The sequence below is a fragment of the Schistocerca cancellata genome, chromosome 1 (assembly GCF_023864275.1).
Source record: "Schistocerca cancellata isolate TAMUIC-IGC-003103 chromosome 1, iqSchCanc2.1, whole genome shotgun sequence".
In the NCBI taxonomy this organism is placed as follows: domain Eukaryota; kingdom Metazoa; phylum Arthropoda; class Insecta; order Orthoptera; family Acrididae; genus Schistocerca; species Schistocerca cancellata.
In genome coordinates this window covers 792,410,650-792,435,640 of record NC_064626.1, presented here as the reverse complement: position 1 = coordinate 792,435,640, position 24,991 = coordinate 792,410,650, and positions in this window count along the sequence as shown.

Here is a 24,991-nt window from a genome sequence, read left to right as displayed (position 1 = left end):
TTTTGTGTGAATTGTTAACTCATTCTAAGAATGAGTAATGCCACATTTCTCTTGTTCACATGTTTAATTATACTTCTTTTGCCAAAACAAAGTTTAATTTGCACAAACTCGTTTTTGCAGCATCTGACAGAATTCTGAAACATAGTATCTCATTAAACAAGTACTTGGCGACCAGAGAGAGCTACTGCTTACGAAAAACATCATTGTGTCGGTTTGCGGTATCACGAGAGAAGAAATTTCATCTTTATTTTCATACTAGGAAACTCTTGTTTCATTAGCTGTCGATAACTCTTAAAGAACTACTGTCACTGGAATGACAAAAATAAAATAGTGTACAACTTCTGATATATCGCCATTGATAAGAAAGTCCAGTGTTTTTACAAACTGGAAAAGGACTCTTCTCCTTGTGTGCCATCATTCGCCAAAATCTCGCTTCGGTGTCTAAAAATGTTCAAACGTGTGTGAAATCTTATGGGACTTAACTGCTAAGGTCATCAGTCCCTAAGCTTACACACTACTGAACCTAAATTATCCTAAGGAGAAACACACACCCATGCCCGAGGAAGGACTCGAACCTCCGCCGGGACCAGCCGCACATTCCATGACTGCAGCGCCCTTGGACCGCTCGGCTAATCCCGCGCGGCACTTCGATGTCTCCAGCGGTTTAGAAGATATGAGAGATGTTGAGAACATTTCATTCCCGCAGACGTGAGATCGGGAGTGAACGCGCTACACAGGCTTCATTTTCTCGATATCGGAGACAGATAGAGACCTCCTCCCAAGTTTAAACAAAAATTCAATATGTTACCCAAATTTCATACGCAGCAACATATGGTGCAAAATCATTACGACTCCAACTTTCCTAAATTTTCGTAGTGGCTTACTGAAATGTTTATACCACAAGAAGTATGACCATTAGCGAGATTATGGGCACGAAGCTGTCTAATAAGTAAGGCAAAAATCAAATATTATCGCTGTATAGTTTCTGTAAAATCGTTTGAGAAATATTTCAGTGTGTGTGGGCTTCGGTTCTGTAGCACAGAGCGTCGCCAATCGGCGCGTGCGAAGTATGTGTGTGAGCGTCGCAAAATGCGCAGAACCAACGCGCTATGCGCGGAACTTGCGCGTCGCGCTGCAGTATCTTGTCACGATGGCCATACTTATTGTGGTATACACATTTTGGTACGATGCTACGCAAAATTCGAAAAGTTTGCAGTGAAAAATAGGGGTCGCTATGATTTTGCGTTTGGCGCGTATCACACCATATGTTGCTGCATATGAAATTTAGCTAACATGCCGAATTTTTCCTTAGACTTGGGAGGAAGTCTGTGTCTGCCTCTGGTCTTGAGAAAATGGATCCTATGTAGCGCGCTCACTCCAGATCTGACGCAAGCGAGAATGAAATATTCACAACATCTATCATATCTCCTAAACCGCTCGAGACATCGAAACGAGAGTTTGGCGAATGATAGAACACAAGGAGGAGAGTATTTTTCAAATTCCTAAACACACGGAACTTTCTTATCCACGGCGATATACCAGTAATTTTTTTCACTCCAGTCACTGTAATTTTTTTAAGAGTTATCGACAGCTAGTGAAACAACAGTATCCCAGTATGAATATAAACATGAAATTTCTTCTCTTATGTTACTGAAAACCGACAGTATGAGGTATTTCGTAAGAAATTGAGCTCTTTGATTGCCCATTACTTGTTTAATGACGCCCTCTGTTTCAGAATTCTGTTGCAATAACTGCTGTGAGATGAGTTTGTGCAAATTACACTCTGTTTTGACAAAGGAAGTACAATTAAACCTGTCAACAAGAGAAATGTGGCCGTTACTCATAAATGGCGATGCTTCTTCGAATGAGAAAAGTTTTAACAATTCACACAAAAATAAATTGCAATTTTGGTTGAATCCGCGTAACCCAACATATTTTTAACACTGAACGACTGAAATGGAAACGTACCCAAGGATTTTATTCCTTCTCCTGATCTGAGCAGTATTAAAATAATGACGAGCATTCTCTTCAGGTGGAACGAAAGGCACATGCCAGATGCTGGTTACTCACCTACTGCTAACCAAATTGACAATGTGAGATTCGCGAATAAAACAGTGGTTACTGAGAAAAGTAAACAATTGATATGTCGCACATCAGAATGGTCAGTGCATTGTCAAAAGCTGAGCAAATACGCGCAAAAGGAATGCGGAAGCTAGCCATGTGTGACTTGTGAGCGGGAGTTCGAAAAACATTGTCTAGAAAGTAGATCTGCCTTTGTCAGCAATACATTTCAACAAATTAAATATATCTAATCACCACACTCTCTCAGGATACTCCTACTTTCGTAATAATGCCGACAATTTTTTTCATTTATGTACTCTGTTGTATAATTAATTCAAAATGGTTCAAATGGCTCTGAGCACTATGGGACCTAACTTCTGAGGTCATCAGTCCCCTAGAACTTAGAACTACTTAAACCTAACTAACCTAAGGACATCATACACATCCATGCCCGAGGCAGGATTCGAACCTGCGACCGTAGCGGTCGCGCGGTTTCAGACTATAGTGCCTAGAGCCGCTCGCCTACAACGGCCGGCTATAATTAGTTCATTATTGCTGATAATGTGTACGCAACAATTGAAATGCTATTTCTGAACACGGCGAGCCAATTAAAACATTCTTATTTGTGACTACTTGTCGACTGTTTCTAGCTTGCAGTGGAAATGTGATGTCCACATGTACATAGTGTAATGTCTCTTATTACATCCATATCCAAGTAACGATAGTGGAACTTATGTTCTTCATTCCTTGGACGCTTTTTACCAAATGCACAAACGGGTCGTATCTGTGGAAATTACGCCATTTAGACTTTTTTTGCAACAGATCGTAGAGATACGTCAGCATAACAGGTAGCAAATACTGTAGATAACCTTGTTATACTTTCCTGTCTTGCTTCTAAATCAGGTGATTATAATACTCCTTACTTCCTTATTCACTACCTTCACAATGAATCGTCTGTCCCTTCTTACGATCTGAAAACATTGTGGGGGCACAAGATAAAATCCGAGTGGCAAATGGCTCACCAGTTATTGATCTGTGCATTGTTCTTGACAAAAGAATAAATAAAACAGAAGAACTGCACTGATGTATGTAACTGAAAACTATTATGTACTACCGAAAAGAGATGGACCGCTTAAACGGCGCAAAACGAAACACTACTCAGTGATAATAAAATTCAGTATAAAGTAAGGCCATATTTTTCGGATGGGCAATACTTCCACTGCCCGTATGCACCATGCCGAAGTTAACATAGGTAGGACTGCCTTCCCGCTCCCCGCCTCACCCCTGCCACAGTATTCGCGCTGCATCGCGTCGCGTCGCAATTTGCTCGGTCTCATTTGAACCAGTGAAGTTACAAAAATGCCCGCTGCGACGCGCCACTCGCGTCTCAGTTTGCGCCTAGCCCTAAATAGAGGTCCTTTGGCGTCTTACGCACTCTTCAGTTGCTGCTGGTAGACTGTGACTTCAAGCGGTCGCTTGAAAATAATATGCACCACAGCCGCTCTTGGTTCCATGCTACCGTTCTGTAAATACGCTGGAGCTGCGCTGCACTGTTTACAGAAAATAAAACACTGCGCCTTGCTGGTAATTGCCCTTTCTGGGAATTAGCAGGTAGATGGGAAGAAACTCTTACAGTCTTGCCTCTTTTTTTTTCCCTACATTAGTCTGCTGTAAGGTTAAGAGGCTCCCTGAGCTTTCTGCTGTTAGTTATCGATTTGTCGCTTATGCTAAAGAGTACTGTTCGCTTTGAGTATACTCAGCCATCTTTCCTTTTCTGTATATTTTTGTAACTTTATCATAAACAATGTGGATAAAAGTGTACAGCGAAGTAATGCTACGAATATATCTTCAGACTGTTCTAGGCCATCTGATAGAACCTTTTCTCTCCACCACCATTTGCGTACACAAGAGAGAGCAAGAGGTGGTGTTTGCCCCCGCCCCCTTTAATCTGGCGTATAGAGTTTTATTCATTACAGGATTGTCATATTCTCGTACACTTCTAGAAGTGATTTCCCTAAGCCTCTGGTTTAGCCAATAACTGTAGTATTACGTGCCGGTTTCACCTCCTTGATCATTTTAATAATACGAAAAAGATTATTTTGAAGCTTATCATGAAAACATGATTACCTGTAAAGTTTCAATGTAAACGATCTATAAAAAATGTTGAGTGGATAATCATTAGTTCTCTCGGATACAGTAAGTTCTTTGTGTCATAAAATTTAATTCTTGTAGCACGACACATCTCAGAACTTCCAAACTCATCAATATAAAAAATGGCAGTTTTATAGTTTTGTTCAAAAATGACAAGTTTTATAGCCTTGCACTCCCAGATAAACTCCTACGGCCACCATTCGCATGAAGTAACGAAATTAATAAATTTCTAACGTGTTGTACACAACTGACACTTGATTCAACAGTTAATTGTTTCATGGAATTTAAATTTTGTGAAAATTTTATTTTTAGTTAAATCTGCATGTTAGTACCCTAAACTGTGTGGCAGTTAATGAAAGCAAAGAATTAAGGGCCAAAAGATTTCAATCCTGTCATTGTAGTTGTCATTCTCGTTCGATAATTTTGCATCCTTCTCACTGCTCAGGAAATTACGATCAGAACTTTGCTTTTATGCCATCTAGAACGTAATGCACCGCCATTTTCGTTAAAACACCATGAAGCCGTAACTCTCACAATACCAACGGGGGGAGTGGGGGATGCTTTATGCCCATCTTTTGAAAATACTTCCATCCAGTCAGTTGTTTTACGTTTTCAAATTTTACGAAAATATTGTTTTTAATAAATTCTTCTCCCAGACTGCGTTATATGTTTTAAATTTTTCAGTTAAATTTAACCCAAAAATTTAAGTTTCAATGGTAGGTGTCACTTTTCCTGATGAAAATCATGTTCAATATTTGCTGGATCAGGGGCTTACTTACACATCAGTATCTCTTTAAAAAGTAAAAGTCAACAACAATGAAGCAAACTTGCATTTTTAAATTTTTTTTGTGGTGGTCATAAAGTCGGTAGTATAAGTGATTGAAAGTGCAATCGTATTGTTAAGAGTGTGCTAAAAGTTTTTTCAGGTTCTGGACCCTAGTTACAATCAAAACCTCTTTAACAAATGTGTTGTTAATATAATTCAACAAAAACTAATGAAATTTGTTTTTTCTTTTATTTGGAACTATCATGTACTTGTGGAAAATGCCTTGATATTTGCTAGGAATACTGTCAGATTTAAATTTGTACCCTAAGTTATTAATATTGAGCACTAAGCTTATTACAGCATCTGTATAGGATTTCAATCCATTCGATGCACGATAATGCATCTGCTTTGGACAGTGATGCCGAAATATGTACCTTTTTAGAATAAGAGTTTTCGTAGCATCAGTTAAGTATGAGTTAAACAAGTTTGTCGACTGGTTGTAGGTTGAGGTCACTTCTCAATAAATAATCGTAATAATGAATGAAGTTACTTTATTTAACAAACAGAAGATTACAAGACTCTGTACTCAAAAATAAACTTTACTAAAACTCACTATGGCACAACCGAAGGGCCGTCGGCAGGTACTGCATACCATCCACTGAGAAAGATCTACTAGTGTGATCACATCTATCTGTTGTGTTTCCGAATGCGCCACAAGCCGATAATAAATTCCTTATGTACCGTTAGAAAAGTAAGTATACTACATAATTTCTTTTGTGTTTTGAATATGCGTTCTTGTTTCTGAATTTAACTGAAAAAATGGTATCCAATATCTCAAATATGCTCTTGTGGATTAATATTTTCTTCTGGTGACACCTTCAATTGGCATGAAACAGCAAATTTACATGTTATTCTTCCTCCCCCTCCAGCAACCTTCAAATGATGAGATATACATACTGTATATAAGTCCTCTTTGGAATAAAGAATTAAGAGCCTTTCTTAACAAGAATCTGAAATCGTTATATAATTATGAATATTACCATAAATAGCAACTATGACACAGTGAAGTTTGTAATTATTTAGACATTGCCACCTTTCTTTGTGCATACATACTCTTTATACTACTCAACCTCTGGTTTTAGCATCTCAATCTTTTGTGACTTTCTGGTATGGAGGTCACAATTAGAGGGATGGATTAAAGGCCCCACACACACAGCAATCCATCACATTGGCTTCGTAGATCACACGTATATGGGCGAATTGGTCGTCGCTCATCTAGAATTGTTTCACTTTGCCATTGTTGAGTAACAACTTATATGTTAGAATATATAGTTATCCTGGGACTACGAACCACTCTGAGAAGTGAAGCTGAAGCCAGAGTTGCCATTTGTATTACAAAACAGTACAAAATACACCCTCTGAGCTGCGCGGAGTGGCCGCATGGTTAGAGGCACCATGTCACGGATTGTGCGACCCTTCCCGCTGGAGGTTCGAGTACTCTCTCGGGTATGGGTGTGTGTGTTCTTAGCATAAGGTAGCTTAAGTAGTGTGTAAGTATAGGGACCAATGACCTCAGCAATTTGGTCCCTTAGGAATTCACACACATCTGAACATCCTCTGTTGTTATCATTTTGAAGCTTGTGTTTAAAAGAAGAACTGGTGGAAAGTTCACAGAAATAGTCACACTACGCTGGGTCCATCTGATAGTTATGTATGAAAGAATTAGACACATTTCTTTAGTTTTTGACTTCTGAACGGAATGATGTACCAGTACTGTAATATAAAGTGGCCATTTAATCTAAATGTTCAGGGTAACTCTATTGTACAGCTACACTCGGGGTCTCTTGTAATTTCATATAATCCAGTTTTCCCTTATACACTTTATAAGAAAGAGTTATTGTAATCAGCAGGGGTGCTATTGACAACATTTCTAAAGACACATCGAGAGTGCAAACAAGTTATGTAATTATTTTCAGTTGAACTGTAAGACTAATGAATGAAAAAGGAACTGAGGGCTAATAAATGAAAAACTAGTAGTTTCAATACACTAGAAGGATGTACACAACCCATTTGGCATCAGTGAAAAATGTAATATATTCTGCGAAGTAACCTACAGTTCCAAAGAAAAGCGTTTAAAAAAAGTTCAATAAATTACAGTTTCTGTTCTTTATTTATTTTTTACATGAAGAGCAACTGCAACTGCTGCTAAACATGGCAGTCCATTTTCCACAGTGGAACTTCTTAATGCAGTGGCGTTACAAGTAGTGGTGAAATTGCTCAGCAGATCGCACGTGTATGGCCGTTGACTCTGACCCACACCTAAGCTTATTATCAAAAGTTCGATTATGTAGTGTATCAAGCAAAATTTGTCAGTGGATTGAGGATCTTTTGCTAGGGAGTACGGAGCAAGTTATATTCGATGGAGTGTCATCAACAGATGTAACAGTAGCTTCAGGTGTACACCAGGGAAGTTTTTTGGGATGCTTACTGTTCATGTTGTGGACAATATTAATGGTAACCTCAGACTTTGCGCAGATAATGCAGTTATCTGCAGTGAAGTACAGTCCGAAAGAAGCTGCAGAAGTATTCAGTCTGATTTTGATGAGATTTCAAAGTGGTGCACAGAGTGGCAACTTGCTTTAAATATTCAGAAATGTAAAATCATACACTTAAATAAATGAAAAATACTTAGTTTTCTACAGCATCAAAGAGTCACAGATAGAATTGGTAAACTCATACAAATACCTGGGGGTAATATTTTGTAGGTACACGCAATAGAACGATAAAATAGTCTCAGCCGCGGGTAAAGCAGGTAGCAGCCTTGGTTTATTGATAGAACATCTGGGAAATGCAGTCAACCTACAAAGGAGGTTGCTTACAAATCACTCGTGTGACCCATACTAGAATATTGCATAAGTGTGTGTGACACCGACCAAATAGGACAAAAAGTTAGAGAAGGACAGCATGAATGGTCACAGGTGTTTTTGGCCCCTGGGAGAGAGTCAAAGAGATTGAAAGAAGTAAACTGGCACACACTTGATGATGCCGAGAAAGCCTGCTAGCAAAGTTTCAGGAACCAACTTTAAATGATGACACTAGCATTACATTACAACCTTCTAAATAGGGATTCTGAGAAAGAGGTTAATTACAGCACGCACAGAGACATTTAAAAAAGTCTTTCGTTCTGCACTCCTTACATGATCAGAACGGGGAAAATGGGACGTACTGCCATGCACTTCACCGTAGCTGGGCAACATTATTGAAAAAGTTAACTTTGCTAGTTGTTAATCTTTTACTACAAAAGTTAACTTCATCAAAAGTTAAATCGGTATTTTACAGTAGACTTATTGGAAGTTAAAGTTAACAAGTAACTTTAAGGTTAACTCGTGATAAATGGTTGTGCTTGGTTGATTTTGGGGGAGGGGACTGAACGGTGAGGTCATCGGTCCCACCAGATTAGGGGAGGATGGGGAAGGAAGTCGGCTGAGGCCTTTCAAAAGAAACACGATGGCATTTGCCTGAAGCGATTTAGGGAAATTATGCAAAATCTAAATGAGGATAGCCGGACACTAGTTTGAACTGTTATCCTCCCGAATGCGAGTCCAGGGTGCTAACCACTGCACCACCTTGCTGAATGAAGTCGTGTGTGCTAACCACTATGCCACCTCGCTCAAACTTTATGTTGTGAGTGTAGTGAAATGAGCAAGTGAATCAAACGTATTACCCTTGCTTTAATAAAAAGTTTAAGTTGGGAAGTTTGGACAGGACATTGAAGATAAATAAAAAATACAATTTAATCATTTATTTTTAGAATCATTTAGCTATCAATGCAAAATCATGGGAGAATAAAAATACAGGATAATCAGAATATCTGACAAGGTGCATATTTCCCTTCATGAACATCAACATGTTAAAGTTTTCACCGAGCAAGGCTCATTTAGGAGACAAAATTTATGTGCCTAAGAAGAAAGTCGTTTGATTGCAGCACTTGAGAGTATAGGAGTATTATATTTAACAAATGAGTTTACTACTACTGGCTCCGCTCTGCACTGTCGATATCTGAATGCTCAAGATTGGTGTTTCCTTTTGGTTCTCCTCAACCGGACACTATCTTCAGTGTTCCTTCAAACTGTACATACCATGATTCATGTGTTGTTTCAGATTGTTAAGGCTCGAAGTGTAAGCCTTAAATATTGACTTTTTAGGCAGGCACAGTGTATAATAGAAAACTATTTGTTCTCCCGATCTGGATACAAAATTAACATAATCACTTAATATACAGAAGGAGTTTCATTATTTCTAGAGTTAGAATCTGATTCCATGATTTAGTTTGCACAGATCCACTAACAAAAAGTAGCACTGAAGTGTGATCTCAGTAAACAAACAACAATAAACAGCCAACACCTTGACTGACTACACCAGTCACTCGCAACCTGGAGTAGCAACACACCTGCATGTCTAGAACATGATTTCCGTGGCTGGCAGAGCATCATTTTTGTCATAAATAGAAGGTACCTAATTAAACATTAACAGAGGCAAAGAAAGTTAACAGAAGTTAGTCCATTAACTTTTTTAAAACTGATAAATTTTCACTTTCTCGCCCGTAAATAACATTCACATGACCCATCCATAAATAACACTCACATGATAAATTTTCAGTTTCTCACCTATTGTCCTTCTTCAATTTGAATACCCACTTACTGCCAATCGCCTTCCTTCCAGGGGATAATTTAACAAAGATCCAAGTCTTCTTTTGCTTTATAGAGACACTTTCATCCAGTATAGCTTTATACCGGTATTTATTATCTTCACGAGTTGCAATTTCCTTGTAGCTTTTCGGTACATCATTGACAAATGATTCAGCATTCACTGCAAGAACAGCATAGGCATCTAGGTATTTGGGAGGGTTCCTCTTCCTGGTAGAACATCGAACAGCCTCATTTTCAGTTTGCACTTCATCATCAGTCAGTTCTGGTATGAGAATTCTTTCATGACCTATATCATTTGATTTAACATCCATCTTCAGTGAGTTCAGCTGCATTATTGTCTTTGGTTTCCTTCTCTGATGATTCATGTAGAAATTCTGGAATTCAGTCCTTAACTGGTACATGTTTTAAGTCAAATCTTCCTTCATAGAAGACATTGTTACTTCCTGTGACTATTTTTTCCTTCCTCTGAACACCACAGTCTGTAGCTATTAGGACAGTAGCACTTCAAAGACTTTCTGTCAAATTTCCATGTTCTCATTTCCTTTGGTACCAGTAGATAAACAATGCATCAAAATACTCACAGCTTACTCATGTTAGGTTTCTCATTTTACTACAAAGCTGCAGGAATCTAACCTTCCACAATAGGACTATCATAACTCAACTGTGGTGCCACAGACTCACATCAGTTTCACTTGAAGCAGCTGACAGAGCTGATGTAGCAAAAAATTTAAAACATGTAGCTGAGGTTCACTCCTATTTGCAGTAACAATGATTTCCTTTCTCCTTTTAATTAAAACTTGAGCTTTTTCAAACATTTCCAATTTTCCAACTGACAGCAAATTATAATTACGATCAGGCACTGATAAAATGTCTCTTTATTTTTGTCATTTTCTGGTTTACTTGTATTCCATATACTATACACATTAGATTGTTCATTACATTCCACAGATCCTGTAATTTTTTTTTCACTTTCAATGTGTAAAGCAATTTCATTGATGGATCTTGTCAGTGATATCATTTTACCCTAAATTTTAATCCCACTTTCAAACATTTCTTGTATTTCCGTCATTGCTTCTTTGATGTACAGACTGAACAGTAGCAGTGAAGACTGTATCCCTGTCTTACACCCAGTTTAATATGAGCACTCTTCTTAGTCTTCCAGTCTTATTGTTACCTCTTCATTCCTGTTCATATTGTATATGACCCATGTTTCCCTGTAGGTTACTCCTAGTATTCTCAGAATTCCAAACATCTTGCACCATTTCACAGTGTCAAACACTTTTTTCTAGTGTGAAAATCTTATGAGCGTACCTTGGTTTTTCTTCAGTATTGCTTCCATTATCAAGCACAAAGTCAGAATTGCATCTTTGCCACTACCTTTTCTAAGCCAAAATGATCATCATCTAACAAATCCTCAATTTTCTTTTCCATTCTTCTGTATATTATTCTCTTTAGCAGATTTGGTGATACATTGTCAGTCTCAAAGATCCTACATACAAACCTGAATAATCATTTGGTTGCCATTTCCCTCAATGAGTTTAGAAATTTTGATGGAATGTAATTTAACTCTTCTGCTTTTTGATCTAAGGTCTGAAAGACCTCTTTTAAATTATGAGTCTAGTACTGGAGCTCCACTGTCCTCCTTATTGACTCCAGCTTCTTCTTCTATCAATTCATCAGACAAGTCCTTCTACTCATTGAGATGTTCAGTGTGCTCCTTCCACCTGTCTGCTACTTTCTTCTGCATTTAACAGAGGAATTCCCATTGTCCTCATAATGTTATCACCATTGCTTTTAATTTCACCAAAGGTTGTTTCGACTTTTCTGTATGCTGTGTCGGTCCTTCTGACAATCATTTCTTTTTCGATTTCACATTTTTCCTGCAGCCATTTCGCATTGGCTGCACTGCAGTTCCTATTATTTCATTTCCAAGTGATTTATACTGCTGTAGTCGTGTCATTTGCTCATTTGCTGAACTTCCTCCTTTTGTCCATCAGTTATCTTCATTGTACCTATGTCCGACTGTCCATTATCATTGGTTGCCCTTGTTAGAACTGTCTACTCCTCTTGGTTCTTCCATATGATTCCCTTAAACTTCAGTCTACTCTTCATCACTACTAAATTACGGTCTGAGCCTTTATTTACTCCTGGGTATATCTTACAATCCAGTATCTGATTTCAGAATCTCTGCATGACCATGATGTAACCAAGCTGTCTTCTTATCTCTGGGTCTTTTCTAATTTTACCTCCTTCTCTTCTGATTCTTGAACAGAGTATTTGCTATTACCTTCTGGAATGTATTGCAGAACTCAATTAGTCTTTCTCCTGTCTCATTTTTACTGCATAGACCATATTTTCCTGGAACCCTTTCTTCTGTTCCTTCTACAATAACCACATTCCAATCCCCCACAACTGTTAGATTTTCATATCCCATTATATACTGAATTATCTGTTCAGTATCCTCATATAAATTCTCTATCTCTTCATCTTCAGCTTGTGATGTTGGCATGTAGATCTGAACTATTGTTGTTGGTGTTGATTTGCTGTTGAATCTGATGAAAATAACTCATAACTGAACTATTCACAGTAACCCATTCTCTGCCCTATCTTCCTACTCATAATGAATCCTATGTCTGTTATACCATCCTCTGCTGCTGTTGATAATACCATATATTCGTCTGCCCAGAAATCCTACTTTTCATTTCATTTCACTGACACCCGGATATGTAGATCGAGCCTTTGCATCTTTCTTTTCAGATTTTCTAACTTTCCTACAACTTCTGACATTCCATGCTCTGACCTGGTAGAATGTTATCCCTATCATCTTTTTCCCATGGTCTCTTCCCCTTTGGCAGTCCTCTCCCAGAGATCTGAGTGGGGGACTAATCTGGAATTGTTTGTCAGAAGGGAGATCATCATGATGATTTTTTAATTACATGCAGCATGCCCCGTGGATACACAGTGTGTGTCATTAACGCAGTGATTTCCATTGCCCTTTAAAACCTCATGCTGTTGATCGTTGCTGATTTTTTCTACCTTCTAGGGGCAGTTTCCCTGTACAAGGCCAGCAGAGTGCCCTGAACCTCTGTTTGCTCCTCCACCCTCTTTGACAAGGCCATTGGCAGAATGGCAGTGACTTCTTATGCTGGAAGTCTTAGCCTGCCATTGTTGATGATTTTTATTCAAAATTTAAGCAGTGGCTAGATTTGAACCCAAACTGATGAAGTTTGCATTACAAGTCAAAGGTGCTAACCCACCATTTTGTTCATTATTTTTCTCATCATCTGGTCTAGGCAGACACCCCTTTAAGTTCATTGTTGAACACTTCGCTTAGTTTTCTACAGAGGGCAGCCAGCCCTCAGGCTGAACACCTTGAGCTACCATGCCAGCACCCCTAAATCACATGTTCCTCAACAATCTAACCTGCTGCATAACCTCTGTCTAGATTAGGTTATGTTATAGTTCAGTTATAAGTTGATGAAGCCAATGAATGTCATGACCATCTTTTTTTTTTTTTTATATATACATTCCACACTTTGTGGTTACATTTACATCCTCACAGAAAACCCCACTTGAAGCAGCTAATAAGAAGGTCTCATCTTGTAATGCCATAATTAAAATAAGTATGATTGCATAATGTTATAGAGGTTAAGTAATAATGATGAATATGACTTTGTTCATAGCTGTAGTTCAGCAGCTGCAGAATGTTTTAACAAAGATAAAAATGTCAGTTGCCAACTGCACAAGAAAACTATTACTTACTTCACTTTACCAGTTTCAACAGTTTAAACTGTCATCTTCAGAAGTGAAATTGTCCTTAGATATCAGCTTCAGTGATCAGACATTTCAACAAGATGAAAATTTTGTTTGTGGGGAACTGCCTCATTGGTTTTCTAGCTGACATTTTTATTAATCATTTTGAGCTTAGCTTTCCAAATCTTACTCCGTTTTGGCTAGTTATGTTTCATTTTACAGACAATATGTGAATGATACTGTCATCACACTCACAGGAAATGTGAATGATTTTATATTTCTTAGTGACTCTCTGAACTGGTACCACCCAAAAATCAAATGTCGTATTTACCCAATCATAAGATGACCCTGAATAAAAGGCAAACCCTCCTTGAAAAAGGTTTATTTTTTAACACTCTGACTAATCAAAATTACCAACTTCTCCTGCCCAAACAGTTAACATTCTCCTATTCTAAACTTATGCCATTTATTGATTGTCTATATTTGGATAGTAGAAGGAGAAATAAAATAAACTTTTACATTAAGTTTTATCTTCATGGCCTTTTTTGTTTGCTTAGACTGTCACCTATGGTAACAGTATTTTTCATCATCATTATTGTCACTATCATTCTAACAGGACAGCTGTGAAACTTTTATCTTCAATGTCACAAATATTTGTCTGTTCCTTCTGAAAATGTTGGGATTTATGAGGTTGTGATTGCAATGGACGTGGGAACCGAAAACACAGCTTTTTTCCTTGAAAATATAGCGAATTTCGCTTCTATACTGACGTGAGAATGTTACACTCTCTTTTGCTTCCAAACATATCATCCCCCACTGCATTCTCATTGACCGTGTAGAACCAACAGCTGATGACATACCCCCAATTGTTCCTGTCATACCTCAGGGTGAGCATCAACAACATTGCTGCATGACAACACTCAGGCCCACTACCGGCCCCAAACTAGACTCTTAGTGTATCCTATAGAGATGTATGCTAATGCTGAGTATTTGTCCAATTTCAAAGTAAATTCGATTCCAAATGCAAATGGGTTCAGGCAAATTGCAGTATGGGATATTATTGTCTGATACCTATTTTGATGTTGGCTTACCAATGATTTGAGCCTGCTTCACTTCTGTTGAAACTGGTAAAGTTGATCAAATGAAGGTTTTCTTGTGCATTTTTTATCTTTGTTGAAATACTTATGATAGCATCACTGGTCGAAGATGACCGGCTGTATCTTATTCTTCACTACTACTTCTTTTTGTTGCCCTGCAGGATATTTACAGTGAGATAATGTTGGTCAAAAATATTTGATAACTTCAGTTTGTGTGTGCTGAATTACTTACTTCTTTCATTTAACATCCAGAGCTGATGAACATTGTTTTGATGTTTTTGTTGTTGTGGTCTTCAGGGCAAAGACTAGTTTGATGCTGCTCTTCATGCTACTGTATCCTATGCAAACTCTTCTTTTCTGAATAACTGCTGTAACATCCATCCATTTGAACCTACTTAACTGTATTCATCTCGTGGTCTCCCTCTACAGTTTGTGCCTCCGACACTTCCCTCCATTACTAAATCGATGATTCCTTGATTTCTCATAATGTATCCTATCAACTGGCCCCTTGTACTCATCTGATCTTCAGTGTTTTTTTTGCCACTATGTACAGATGCACATTCATAAATAAGTGATTGAAGTTGGCTGTGCTCCACTTTGCATGGATGCTGCTTCTGTCATTGTTTGCAAATACATAAGGACACAAGTGACTTTCACATGATATGTTGCCGCCAAATAAGGTAGAGAGAGATACCTAGAAAGAACTGCTACATTATAGCAGTGCATGCTCTGCAACATGCTCCCATGGTGGCAGCAACATTGTTGAGGGATTATTGTGATAGGGTTTTCCACTCCTTCACCAGCAGAGTTGAGAACTGCTGGTTGGTTGTTGACGCATGTGGATGTGCTGCAGTATGTCTCCTCAGTGCATCCAACAGGTTTCCGAACATGGTCGTTTTAGTGATCCAGGTGTTATGGTGTGGAGAGCCATGTTGCCTGGGTGTACTGACCTCCCAAGTCTTTGAGCACAGTACACTTGCTGGTCAGCATTATTATGACATTGCAGTGACTTCATATTTATGGATGACAATGCATGACTGCTTCAAACAGCCCAGGTGGAGGAGCTCTTGAAAGGAGAGGATACTCGGAGAATGGACGGGCCTGCCCGTTCTGACTGAAATACCATCGAGTATGTGTGTAGGGTGCAGTGAGGAGATGTTGTGCCACATCCACATGCACCAACAATCATCCAGCAGTTGTCGATGGCATTGGTGAAGGAATGGAAAACTCTGCCATGAGAACACCTCATCATTGTTGCTGCCAGCAACATTTATAGTATCCAGGGAATCATCATGAATCATGGTGACTTCATCATAATTATTGTCTTTGGATAAAAGTGTCATTTCTATTCATCTGATTGCATATTTCTTTGTTGCCTTCTGTACTGTTTAAGGGATCTAAATTTGTAAAACGTATCATATACAATTTCTCATTCCAGAGTTTTTGTAGAATATTCTGGGATATAGTCCTTCTCATTTCTTTACTTGCTTTCTTTCATATGTACTCTCGTTCTTGTATCTTTGACAAAAGATGGGATACACCACCACAAAAATATTTTGAAGCAGTCTTGGTCCTCTCATAAGAAGACAGCATGTGCATCTCACCACACATTTTTGCCTCCCACTCCTATTGACTCATATCAACTGCTGCGAAAATTTATCAGTGGGAGACTGTAAAACTGAAGTCTGAACTTTGGCAAAATAACTAATTCTTTCCCAAATGCTCAGCTGAGTTCTGTATGTACCCAAGAATAAATTTCATTTTCTACTTACTACAGGGTGAAATTAAGCCAAGGTTATCTGCTTGATCACAAATGATTGATGCTGCTCTTAGAATTATGAAACAGGAGGGAAGCTTACAACACAAATCAGATAAGACTAATAAAATAAAGCACATTTAGTTGCATTGAGAGTGCACCAAACAGCACCCACAACATATATTTTTTCAATACAATTCTAAATCCACAAGATATAGCTCAGATAATCGGATAATGGAAGTCACAAGTCAATATATGCCTTTGAAAATGGGACAGAGAGCTTATTTTTGTCATGCATATGCATTTTAATGTCTCTTTTTATTTGAGCTCTTTCATCTTGTTACACATATCATTTTTCCAAAACTGTCCTGTAGCTCATATAAAACGAGTAGTCAAATTGTAACACTTAGTCCCCATCATTAAATGAAATGTGCATCAGTACCAGTGATTGCCAGGACTTAACTAATGCAGATTATGTTTCCACACTGAACTGCATGATTCACCTAAAAAAAAGGGGGACCACAGAGCTGGCAAGGGCAGTTGTCTCTTGGCTGCAAATTTCAGAAATCTAACAGACAGGGCTCCACCTGCCTCCCCTCCCCCCTCCCCCCCCCCCCCCCCCCCCCCCCCCCCCCCCTTCGTGGTCAGACTTCAGAGATTTGCCACTGCTTTGAAGAACCCCTCTGTGTGCTGGATGCCAAGAGTCACAACGCATATAGCATCTTACATGGTGTTGGGAAATTGACAGACTCTAAAAAACTGCATGTGGAAGGAGGGTAAGTGTGTTTTTTTTGGTAAAGACCCAGAAGTACGCTTTTATGATCAGAGCCATAGGAAGTAGGGCTTCTTTGAAATGCACAGATCGCTATAGGTAGCATCTGAGAATGGAATGAGGAGCAGGAAAGTTTGGGCACCGTTGAAGGCAGACAGGAATGTTTAACACAATGGGAGGACCACAGCAATTGGGCAACATAAATAATTTAGAAGTTACAAAAAGAAAAACGGATATGCTACATAGGTCCAACTTCATTAGCCATAGAGAGAGAGAGAGAGAGAGATAGTCAGATCATTTTTTCCAAGTTTCAGTAATTTAAAGCTTCATTCTGAAGACATACTTGCAGTTTTAAGACCAACATGCTTTCAACTCCGGCCATAGATGCAATCACATACCCTGCTGTAAAGCTATCTGACTTTTAATACTAACCTTTTGGCAATCATTGGAAATTTGTTTAATCCTGATATATGTTTATTAGAGTCAGACACCAGATCCACTGACCAGCCTTGCAAATGTAGTCTAGCATCAATGTTTGTAAAAACATTTATCATGCACTTTAGTGTAATAAACTGAGTTAATTGTGATTCTTGTTTGATTTTGTAGATAATGAATACCTTGTTAATTATTTTGGAGGACAACAGTTTAATTATGTGAGATCAACAGGGCCAATTTGCATACATCTAACATAACTGCGTGTACCATTACACTCTTGCGATTCACAAATATTATACTCTAGTGAGAATTCATATTATCTACTCATATACTTAGATTGTAAATTTTTGTTGTAAGCTTTTAAAACCATCCTTTATGAATTCCATATTTAAACATATTTCTTAGCCCCAAAGGCAAATTTAGAAGGCATGTCATGTGATTTAGTACTTCATTCAATCATGATAAAATATTTTATTCTAATTCCCATGGGACTCATCACAGAACTTACATATTACTTTTACTAACACTAGCACAACACTCCCCAAACTGTTTTGCACAGTCCCAATTTACACTATCTCACTGTCAGTATGAACTGAACTCATAGTGCAAGTCTATTGTACACACATAAAAAACAGTTTTGCATCACCTTGGTTCTCAGAGTTCAGGAACCTGTTCAGAAAATTGGAATAGAGATCAACATAAACATCATTCCTGCCTTTTTATTGCTCATGAAAACCACACATTGCATATTGTACCACCTTCAGAGGTGGTGGTCCAGATTGCTGTACACACCGGTACCTCTAATACCCAGTAGCATGTCCTCTTGCACTGTTGCATGTTTATATTCACCATGGCATACTATCCACAAGTTCATCAAGGCACTGTTGGACCAGATTGTCCCACTCCTCAAGGACGATTCGGCGTAGATCGCTCAGAGTGGTCAGTGGGTCACGTCATCCATAAACTGCCCTTTTCAGTTTTTCACAGGCATGTTCAGTAGGGTTCATGTGTGGAGAAGATGCTGGCCACTCTAGTCGAGTGATGTCATTATCCTGAAGGAAGTCATTTACAAGATGTGCATGATGGGGGCATGAATTGTCATCCATGAAGACAAATGCCTCACCAATATGCTGCCGATATGGTTGCTGTATCAATCGGAGGATGTCATTCACATATCATACAGCTGTTACGGTGCCTTCCATGACCACTAGGGATGTATGTTGGCCTCACATAGTGCCACTCCAAAACAGCAGGGAATCTCCACCTTGCTGCGCTCATTGGACAGTGTGTAAGGCATTCAGTCTGACTGGGTTGCCTTCAAACACGTGTCCAACAATTGTCTGGTTGAAGGCATATGCGACACTCACCGGTGAAGAGAACATGATGCCAATCCTGACCGGTCCATTTGGCATTTTGTTGGGCCCATCTGTACCATGCTGCAATGTGTTGTGGTTGCAAAGATGGATCTCGCCCTGGACGTCGGGAGTGAAGTTGTGCATCATGCAGCTGTTGCACACAGTTTGAGTCGTAACACGACGTCCTGTGGTTGTGTGAAATCATTATTCAACATAGTGGCACTGCTGTCAGGGTTTCTCTGAGCCAAAATACATAAGTAGTGGTCATCCACCACAGTAGTAGCCCTTTGGCAGCCTGAGTGAGGCATGTCATCGACAATTTCTGTCTCTCCTCCATGTACGAATAACGTCGCTTTGGTTCACTCCAAGATGCCTGGAAGCTTCCCTTGTTCAGAGCCCTTCCTGGCACAAAGTAACAATGCGGATGTGATCTAGCCACGGTATTGACCATCTAGGCATGTATGAACTACAGACAACACGAGCGGTGTACCTCCTTCACATATCATACAGCCATTATGGTGCATTCCATAACCACCAGCGGCATACATTGGCCCCACATAATGCCACCCCAAAACAGCAGGGAACCTCCACCTTGCTGCACTCACTGGACTGTGTGTCTAAGGCATTCAGCCTGACTGGGTTGCCTCCAAACATGTCTCTGACAGTTGTCTGGCATATGTGACCCTCATTGGTGAAGAGAACATGATGCCAATCCTGAGCATCCCATTTGGCATGTTGTTGGGCCCATATGGTCTGCACTGCATGGTGTAGTGGTTGCAAATATGGACCTCGCCTTGTACGTCGGGAGTGAATTTGCGCATCATGCAGCTATTGCGCACAGTCATAACACGACATCATGTGGTTAAACAAAAAGCATTATTCAACATGGTGGCATAGGTGTCAGGGTTCCTCCAAGCCATAATCCATAAGTAGCAGTCATCCACTGCAGTAGTAGCCCTCGGGCGGCCTGAGTGAGGCATGTCATCGACAATTCCTGTCTCTCTGTTTCTCCTCCATCTCTGAACAACATCACTTTGGTTCACTCTGAGACACCTGGACACTTCCCTTGTTGAGAGCCCTTCCTGGCACAAAGTAACAATGCAGATGCGATAAAATTATGGTATTGACTGTCTAGGCATGGCTGAACTACAGACAACATGAGCTGTGTACCTTCTTCCTGGTGGAATGACTGGAACTGATCAACTGTTGGACCCTCTCCGTCTAATAGGTGCTGCTCATGCATGGTTGTTCACATCTTTGGGTGGGTTTAGTGACATCTCAGAACAGTCAAAGGGACTGTGTCTGTGATACAATATCCACAGTCAGCGTCTATCTTCAGGAGTTCAGGGAACTGGGGGGATGCAAAACTTTTTTTGATGTGTGTAGTAGGTTTCCCAAAACATGGTTTAAAATTTTGTTGTCTGCTTGTTGCCTTGCTCGCTCAGTAATCATGAAACAGAATATAACAATGATATTTATGAAATACAGTATACACTGTGCAACAAAATTGGAGCACCACTTTTTCAAACGTTGTAATTGTCTCCCATTGTGATGAGTTTTAAATTTGTCTGAAAGATACTTACAAACTTCTCTGTCATTGGCTCCCTGTGACATCACCCTTGGGCTTGGTGATGTTTCAAATAGTGAGGTGTCAACACATGGGGGGAAAAAAAAGGGCCAGAGCTCAGAAGGTCATGTCACATGTAATGGGTGTTAATGATGTGTCATTGGCAGCCAATTTCACCACAATTCTGCCCAACACTACATGATGGGAGATGTCACTTCCCCTCATAGCCACATTTCACTCCTTCTTTTGATGCCTATGTGGTGGGGGACAGAACCACAACACGACATCCAGTGTTGAAATCACATGGTTTTCTAAGGTTGGCCGAGGAAAACATTTCAGACACATAACAAATCAGAATTGACTCGTAATGGCTTTTAGGGGTGGCATGAAGGGTGTCAATACTACTCTCCTTAGGGTATTGACTCCCACACATTTCACAGTTGACAATGACAGTTAGTAGTGCTGCTGACACTGCCCAAATCATTAAAAACTTCTGTAATGACATTGCGGGCCAGAAACTGCACTGAATGTGATTGCAGCCCTTTGGGGTGCAGTGCAACAGAAGTTTTTACTCTGATGTGTAGGGTGAAACCATTAGGGACTGATCTAAACAATTTGATGAAATTTGAACACAACCCCAAGCAGCAAAGGAAGCCTATGCATTTTCATCCCTCCTGTTTTGGGTAGTCTGTGGTGTGATCATGGAGGGGTCTGACATTGACAAATGTGTGAATGAAATGGCAAAGGGTCCTCTAAGACCCCAATTCGGCAACACCCTCAGTCCATGTGTCTGCATTGTACAGTACTTTAAAAATGTACCTGTACAAAGACAAACTGTGATGACAACTGTAGGTGTCTGCAGGCAGGCTACACTGCTGCTCTTGTGCCTGTTTGTAGGCATACAGAACCGGAAAACGTCAAGGGACTGCACATTTGCAAGCACCTAGGACTCCATCACAGTTTGTCTTTGCAAAGGTACATTTTAAAGTGTTCAAAAAAAACAAGCAGGAGGCTCTTGAGGGTGTTGCCAAACTGGAGATTCTTAGAGGGACCCTGTGCCGTTCTATTCATGCATGTGACAGTGTTGAATCCCTGTGTAATCACATTATAGGAGGGTGCGAATCAGAAGGGATGAAAAAGCATAAGCACCCTTTGCTGCTTTGGATCACATTCAGATTTCATCAAATGGTTTAGAATCGTCCCTGGTGGTTTCACCCTGCACATCAGAGCAAAAACTGCAGTTGCACTGCATTCTAATGGGGTTGCTGGCCCATTACGTCCATAGGACGTTTGAACCATTTGGGGTGTGTCAGCAATGTCAAAAATTGTCAAGAAGGTCATCCTGATGCTCATCACACTACAAACTGTCATTTTTGAGTGCTAAATGTGTGGGAATCAATGTTCCAAGGAAAAGGGTGGTTTCATTGAAGCCCCTGGGCATCATGGTTCTGACCTTCATCACAATGGTATCAAAAGAAGGGGTGACATTTGCATAAGAGGCATGTGCTGACCTTCCAATCATGCAAAATGTCCCTAGTGGCACTGGGCAGATTTGTGATGAAAATTGATACCAATAAAACATCATTAACCCACGATTTGCCTCACATTAGCTTCTGAGCTCTGGCCTTTTTTCTCGCATGTGCTGAGACCGAGGGTGATATCAAGGTCATCATGCTTTTGCATCATTACAGAGTAAGGCTGTAGGCACCTTTTAGCCAAATTTCAAACCTTTGTGTCATAATGAGAGATAATTAGAGTGTTTTGAAAAAGTGCTCCTCTAATTCTGTTGCACAGTATGTTTTCGTACAGTATTGTATTTCACATGTAAAACCATTTAAATTCGTATTCAATTTCTTTAACATTCCTATGAAATCTTCTCACCTGCATTTGCTTAGGTCGGAAGTACAGCAGCCTGAATGTTCCAAAATCTTGTCACACCAGATAGGCTTTCTGCCGATTTTTGTCAGTTTTTATCTGTCTGATCATTTCAGATTAAGGCTTACATCTCTCTCAGCTCCCCATGGGTCCAACAATGGTGTCTGTCAGGGACACTCCTCCTTGTTACTATCAATGGTCTTGTACCCTGTGTCAGACCGGTGGTTACCCTGATGTTGTATCTCAACGAATTCTACATTTTGTACAACTCCCAATCTGTGGTCTTGGTTGAGCGACAGTTCCAAGGAGCCATCCAAAGGGCCTCCACTAGGATCCTTTCCCATGGCTTCCAATGTCAGCTACAAAAATGCATGTTGTGAACTTCTGTCATTGTACTGATACAGGAATATACTTTGCTATCATCTTACCACAGTACTTTCTGACACAGGAATCTGCTTTGCTACACAGCTCTTGGACATTGTTGTGCAGTGCCAATTTTTGGGAGCATCATATCCATCAACTTTAGACCAGCTTCATGTGAAAGTTTAATAGTCTCTTGCTTCCTCGCCCACACCTCTTTGGGATGTGGCTGCTTTACTCTGCTCAGTGTCTGTCAGGTTCCGATTTCAGCCCGAATGGACTATGGTTGTAAGGTTTATGGCTCAGTGGTATCTTTGTCTTTGAACTTTCCAGACTCAGTACATCATTGTGGATGAAGACTGGGCACTGGTGCCTTCTGGACTAGTTCTGCTGACAGTCTCCTTGCTGAAGTGGTGATCTTACCTCTTCAGTTCTGCAGTACCAACTCTTGCTCACTTACACACTCACCATATGACAGTTTCTCAGTCATTCGAGCTCTCAAATTCTTTTTTCATACAGGGGATGCTGAAGCCCTGATGAGATCCCTCAGATGAGTTTTCCAGTTGGAAAGTGCTTTAAGACCATCTGCTGGAAGCTTCACCTACCACCTACAGAATGTGCTCCCCTCGTACAATGTGCTTCCCGTGATGCTTCCTTGCTTAGTATCCAGACTATGAAATGGATCAAACTGTTTCGAGAACCTAAAGTTTCAGTTGGCTCTATGACCTTTTGGCATATGTTTCTCTCAGTTCTTCAGAAATATTAGAGTGCTACTGTAGTTTACACTGATGGCTTTAAAACCATGGCTAGGATGGGATATGCTTTTATATCTTCCATCAGTCAGGAACAATATTTGTGTTTTTGTGGATGAGTTGATAGTGATTAATGAAGCCTTTTGTTTATTAAAAAGACCTCCTCCTATCGCATTTTAATTTGTAGTGACTCAGAGAGCGATCACTGGGTACTTGCTATCCTGCAATATCTGCTGTTCACGGTCATCTCTCTGACCTTAAATCATCTGTTTCTTTCTGGAGCCCAAGTAATTTTGGTGTGCTAGGAAATGAACTGGCTGACTATTTGGCTAAAGATATGATTACTTGCCCATCATTGCCTTTGACAATCCATAGCAGGGATTTGCAAGTGCCTATAAAGCCTCTACTCTGTTGAACACAGAACACTATCTATAGATCTCTAACAAACTTTGTGTCATCAAGGAGACTATGGCTACATGATGTTCCTCCTATTCCTTACATAAGGACTCCACCATTCCAAGTCACCTCCATATTGAACATACAAGATTAACCAATAGTTTTATCTTGTGCAATGAACCCCCCCCCCCCCCCCCCCCCCCCGACCTTGCTGCTGTTGCAGAGCCTTAGAGATTGTAGCTCACATCCTGGTGGATGGTCTGCTCCTCACTTCTACACCAAGCATGGTTTCCTCAATTCTTTGTGCCTAGTGTTCACAGATGATATGCGGACAGATGAATTAGTACTTTGTTTCATCTGAGAAAGTCATTTTTATTCTCAGCTCTAACAATTTAGACCACTTTCGAGGTGGGGACAGAATGGTTGGGGATGGGACGTTCCCATTACAGCTGGCCTCGGGTCATCTTGACATTACCACTTCCTCTTCCTCTAGCTGTCCTGGTTCCTGGTCACTCATCTTTTGCTCTGTTGTTTATAACTTTTAGCCACTGTTTGCCTTGTTTTTTCTTTTTACCTTATTTTCCTTTTTAGGAGTTCTCCTTCATGTATAACCTCTATGAAGGCAGGATTTTAATGACACCTTATCCTTAATACTAGCTGATAATGAAAGAACAGTGAACAGTTTTTTATACTTTCTCTCTGAGAGTGGTTACCATTCCTATCTAAAACTAACTATAATGGTTTGGTGTGGGGCACTTTTGGGAGAGACGTCATCCCCCCCTGCCCCCTGTAGATATATGCAGAGCCTCTGAGGGACACACAGGTACCGACCTGATTATTTCTCTCAAATTATGTTACTATTGTAGATCTTTCTGACATTCATTATGTTTTTTGCCTTTACACTTTAAGTATTATGAACATCCTCTCCATGTGGCTAAGGAATTGCTTATTCCTTTACTTTGTCTGGGTGATGTGATGGCTGTATCTCTTGCCATTGATGAACCCTGGGAAACCCTTGTTTGTTCTCTTACTAGCAGACTGGCCTGAACCATATATTTCTGCCTCTTAAATTATTCCATTCCTGCCATCAATAATGCTTTCGTTGCATCAACTTTACCACTGCTACAACAAAGCTCAGTCAAAATATCTGGCTGATGGACTATCCTTTGAACAAGTACCTGATGAC